Genomic DNA, 6,008 nt, shown 5'->3' with positions numbered 1-6,008 from the left:
CACGTTAACTGCCAGATCAAATCTGCGAGCGTAGGTGACAGCTTGTGAAACAAAAATGGCGGCGCCACCATGACTGTTAGTTGGACGATGACAATACTGGGGTTGATAAGATGGAAAACCGCTCATGTTGTTGTCGGAATCAGAAAGCCAAGTCTCCGATATGCAGATAAAAATGAAGACATGGTGAAGCGAGGCAATGAAGTTATTAATTCCATCTATGTTCTTACGAAGGCTACGAGCATTGAAGTGAATGAGTGATCGTTTATTTGCGGTAAGACAAGATTTTACGTCAACGGGGTAGAGCAAGGCCATGGAAAAACGGGGAAAAAAAAATATTTACAGTGAATCACGTGAAGATTCGAAGGTCGGACTCAGCAAAAATGCGATATACCCTGCTATCATCAGTTTTGCGGGCTTTTATCTGGCAGTTCTCTGTCCATAAGTATTTCCACTTATTTTCTTTTTTGAGTGCCAGCGCCTTCGAAAACATCTTGTTATCAATGGTCAAGTGGTCATTTACATAGACAGGCGTGCTAGTGCCACCTGTGAAACCAATGTGGTCAGTGCCAAGCCTAGCTCTTCTTGCCTTCTTGATGAACTCGTTTTTCTTATCGCGTGAGCAGAAGCGAGCAATGATGCTCTTTTCATTTGACTTAGAGGCAACACGGTGAGCCGTGTCGATATCAGCGGGTAAGAGAGGGTACTCGATAGCATCGCCAATTCGCTTCAGAATGACTCCACAGTCTTCACCCTGCGATGTAGGGATTCCCTTAATTTCCACATTATTCATTCTCGAATATTGCTCTAAATCAGCCACTTTTTTTTTCGAGTGCTTCGTTACGCGACAAGAGCGCCTTGTTTGAGGTTACGAGTTCTTCCTGTTTTAGTTTTATCGTGTCTAGTTCCTTGTTCATGAACTGAACACTTTCACAGAGGGAAGCGTGCTCACCTAGTCCTACATTCTGTAGCTTGATGTTAATTCGTGACACTAAATCATCGATCAGTGTATCCAACTTCTCGTTCAGCACTGCTTCAAGAGATGCAATTTTTTTCGCCAGTTCCGCTGTGGTAGGCATAGTGAAGTATATACACTACGAATAGTGAAACAAGAAGTTTGGGCAGCAGTTGCAACAGAATTAATTTTTAGATAGTGTACAGAAGTAATAAACGAACCTGTTGGCGAGAAGAATTTTCTTAGAAGGAGGACATGCCTCCGCAACTGCTGCCGCCAAATTGAATCAGTGCCGTTGTGTGCGTCCTTATATGGTCCTCGTTGAAGTCACGTGCAGTCCGCGCAGACGCAGCAGGCAGTACAGGGCTCGGACGCTTGAAAGCACTCGCAGCGAGTGCAAGCGCACGTGGAAATGAAACCACGGTGGCCACAGACGACGCAGGAACCAAGGACGAGCAGGAACACAGGCCACTGATCAACCTGTTGGCAAGAAGAATTTTCTTAGAAGGAGGACATGCCGCCGCAACTGCTGCCGCCAAATTGGTTTTGGAAAGATTCGGCTGTTATTTTTCGGATGTAATTTATTGCCGCTTCTCCTTCCAGTGTGTTTTCATCTTCGTCTAGGATATGTTGTTGTATTGTTCTTGACTTCCTGTCTAATAGTTTTATGTGAGTCCAAAATATTCTAGGTGCGGCCTTCTTTTTGTCACGTATTTCTGACAACCAACGTTCACTTTCACCTTTTAATTTTGCTTGCACCAGTATATGAACCATAGACTTTTTCTCCCGGTATATTTCCCATTTACTGGTTACTTCATCCTGCGGCAACTGCGCCTTCTTTGCCTGCCTGTGCTCTCGAGATGCTTTCTGACGTTCGGCGATCGCTTCTCGTATCTCCCTGTTCCACCAGCTTTTCGGTTTCTTTTTTCCTTTCCAACGAACAGGTTGTTTCTCTTTCCGTATTTCTGTCGTTATAAACACTTAGAAGCTGACTATATTACCACTCTTTACTTGGGCATTTGCCAAGTTCTTCCTCGACTCTATTGACTAGATTTGTTATTTGTTCAGCGTTCAAATTTGGAATGGCCATTTTGCATTCCTTGCTCTCTTTCCCAACTACATATCCAATTTTCAAAATGATGCGTTTATGGTCACTCCCTATGCTGCTAAACCCTTCCTCATCAATGACCATTTCTCTCAACTTATCATGGATTCCTTCTGTCATCAGACAGTAATCAATGGCCGATTGCCGGTTTCCCACTTCCCAAGTGATCTGCCCTTCACACTTAGGCCCTGTGTTCACGATAACGAGGTTATGTTGCTCACAAAGGTCTAGCATTGCCTTCCCGTTGTTGTCGGTATAGCCATCTAAATCCTGTATGTGGGCATTCATGTCACCTAATAGGACAATTTCAGCACCATTCCCGAAACCCTTAATATCAGCGCTTATGCATTCCACTAACTCCTTGTTCTTCTCTGTGCAATTATTTCCGGTCCACAAGTACGTAACGCCCAGCCAAATTTTTTCCCACTCATTGTACCTGATAACCAAAGATGCTCTTGACATTGTGAATTTACTCTTTTCCATTTGACTCCTTGATGGATGAGCATTCCGACTCCCCCGCCCTTTCTTTCCGACTTAGTTCTGTTGCACCCTTCCCAGACATAATTCTCAATAACTGGCGGATTTGCTGAGTCTCTAAGGTGCTTTTCTGTAACCGCATACACCCCTATTTGTTCGATATTTAACTGCTCCTCAATCTCTGCCCATTTTTCCTTTCTTTTGCTACCCTGCATGTTTATGTAGCCTATTGCATGGCGAGCTCTCTTTCTTGCTTTCCTCCATTTTCTGTTATCGACGGTGATGCTCTTCTGAGGTTCCCCTAGGGGACCTTCTTCATTACTACCTACTCTGGCCTCCTGAGCGCCCGCGGGCCCCCTAAAAGAGCAACAGCGCGCCCACCAAGTCGCCAGCCCACTTCTCGTGCCAGCCTGTAATCGAAGTGGATCCCGTCTCGTTTAAAACCACCACGCCTTCTCACTTCTCTGTTTACTTGGACAACCTCGAAGCCTTTCTCTCGGCTCATTTTCCATATCGCCTCATTAGCAGCCACTACGGCTCATTGTACGTGACTGTCACACACAAGCACCTCCGGTACCGTGCACACCACGATCTGCACCTGAGGGGATAGCTCGCGCAAGTCGTCCACCCCCTTCGCCAAGCGCTGTCCTAGTCCTGTTATTTACCCCACCTGCTACTATGACAAGGTTGCGCACGTGGGCATTTTCCGCGAGCTTTTCTTTTGCTCGTTCCATGACAGAACCCAGGGTCCGCCCTGGAAATGTCCCTACCGCCACTCTTTTATCGCCTTTCACCCTCTCCACAATTGCTTTCGAGCACCAAGCCAGGTTTGAGTCGCCGGCGATAATCACCCTTTCACTCTCTCCTACCTCTCCCTGCTTCCCTTTGTCCTTTTGGGCGTGATTCGGTCTCGATAAGGGGCATTGTCCCCTGGGCTCCTGCTTTTTCCGCGTGGCGGCCTCAAGGTAGGTGCCGCTCTTTCCAGCAAACTCTTTATCACGCTGCACGCATTCCACGTACTTAGCTGCCACTCCCTCTCCTGTCGCGTCGGGGGTTTGCGTTCCATTGTCACGCACATTCTCGTTCACAATGGCGGCCCTGTTCAGCTTTTCCTCGGCTGCTTCAAGTCTCTTTTCAACTACTTTTCGTGCATCACGCTCTCTGTTCAGCTCATTTTTGAGCTCTTGCACCTGTTTGACAAGCTCTTCGTGGAAAGCCTCCGTTTTCTGCAGCCTAGTATCGACATCACATTGTGTGCCGGTTGATTCGACGCCCTTTCCATTTCATCCGTCTCCTCATCTGCCTTGAGGGAGCGCACTGCCTGCTTTCCCGGCTTTCTCGCCATGTATTGCACGGCTTTTTGCAAATACTATAATACCATAATAATGCTACTGCTGATGCAAATACTATAATATTATATCAATGCAGAGCACGTACCTTTTAGCAAAAACCGATACGCACAGGATCCAAATCCTCAAAATGCCGCAAAGCAACTCTCACGACTGTTTCAAAAGTAATCAATGCCGCGGAGACCGAAGGTATGACACGCTCTCGCACGCGCTCAACCACGCGGCCACGCTCTCACTTTTCTAACAAAACATACACAGTAAAACCACTAATAGCTATTAGTCTTGCCACTTCCAAGCTACTATATGAAGACTACAAACACTCAACGTCTCACCCGGCTGCACGTGTACAAGCACGTGCAGCCTGAAAGCACTGACCTGCATTTCGTAATGTGCCATCTGGTGGAAAACTGCCAGACTAAGCAGCGACAAAGTGATAAAAAAGCTAGGCGCAGCCCGGCTTCAAACCTACTAAATTGCGCACGCGGTATTAGTGATTCTGATCTGTAGTCGGTCAGAGCACGCGGCTATCGCTTCGATGCGCTGCAGCTGGCAAAAATCAGGTTTATATATATCTTACACAATAAATTCCACGACCCTGTTATGAAAACTGCAATTTTGGAACTACTTTTTTGCCATTTCAAGAGCTGCTGCTGCAACCAACTAAAAGCTGAGTAATTGAAGTTGATAAATCCCCGAGAATATATCAATCAATGCAATAGTTTCATCCCAAATGGCTTTTTTATGGCCAAAATAGTCTAAAAAATTTGACCGTTTCCGTAGGCTCCCATACTTCAAACTTCGCCCGCAATTTGTAATGGGTTTTCGGCCGTAAGTAATGCTACCACTTGCATGAGATGTCGGGCTAGGCGCATAGAGAGGATTTCCACGGTAATGTTTTGAAAGATGGCTTCTGTGATTAGTTATCTGCAAGTCTTTGTCACGAGTTCCAATGAGCCGGGTAACTTTCTCTGGAAGCTCGTAGTCGAAGCATCCCTTTTCGTGTCTATTCAGTCCAGCTCTGATTGCCATAATGGCGTTAACTGTTGAGGGCGAGAGCTTGTTTCGGAGCTTGGTTTTCAACAAGTTCATCTGGCTGATAGATCGCTCAACTTCAGCATTCGAGTATGGTAGCACAAGCATAGAGATGACAAAGTCTGCCAATTCTCGACATGTTTTCACCAAAATTCGCGATAAGTGCTCAATTCACACCAGAAGTTGTTCGTCAATGACGTGTCTACGCATGCAACAGTCGTGATACTTGTCCACTGGTCTTCTATGACGTCAATTCTTGTACGTGGCACATCCATTTCTTCCAACAGTGGAGCTAGCGAGGGCTTCAGCACACGTAACGCCTTTTCTACTGATAGTTGAGACACTTTCCTGAAGATTTGGTTATTATCAGGCAGCCTTTGGCGTACATGGTCAATGAGGACAACAAGAAACTTGGTGCATCTCGTCTCCTCAGCATCTGCAATTCATCAGCGATCAGCACCTCGACGAGACGAGTCAGATGCCAGCGACAGTGTATGGATTCCGCCAGCACCTGAGCACCCAAGACGTCCTGATCCAATTACACGAACTAGTGATCAAGAGAGCAACGAGGCACGCGCCCCGGGGTATACTGGCTTTGGACCTCAAGGGGGCACAAGGGAGGAGGAAGCCCTGCAGAAAGCGACAACGACCGTCCACGAGTATGCCACGACCTGCGGCCTGAGCTGCGCTCCACAGAAATCGGAGCTGCTCAGGGTACAGCCCGGAAGACCAAAGAAAGAGCCGCCGCCGAACATAATTATCACCATCGACGGCACAGAGATCAAGCCAACGCAGCAGATCCGGATACCGAGCCCGCTGTTGCGCAGCCACGGCAAGGCGCACGCAGCCGTCAACAAAATCAGGACCACATCAGAGCAGGTCCTGAGCATGATCCGGAGAGTCACCAACCGGAACAGAGGGATCAAAGAAGAAGACGCACTGCGCCTGGTGCAGGCATTCGTCGTGTCACGCGTAACGTACTCCGCCCCGTACCTCCAGCTTACAAAGGTGAACCGTGAGACGCTGAACACGACGATAAGGAAAGCAGTCAAGCTCGCCATGGGCATCCCAGTCTACTCGTCAACGCAGAAGC

The sequence above is a fragment of the Dermacentor andersoni genome, chromosome 1 (genome assembly GCF_023375885.2).
Source record: "Dermacentor andersoni chromosome 1, qqDerAnde1_hic_scaffold, whole genome shotgun sequence".
Classification (NCBI taxonomy): Eukaryota; Metazoa; Arthropoda; class Arachnida; order Ixodida; family Ixodidae; genus Dermacentor; species Dermacentor andersoni.
This window is presented reverse-complemented; position numbering follows the sequence as displayed.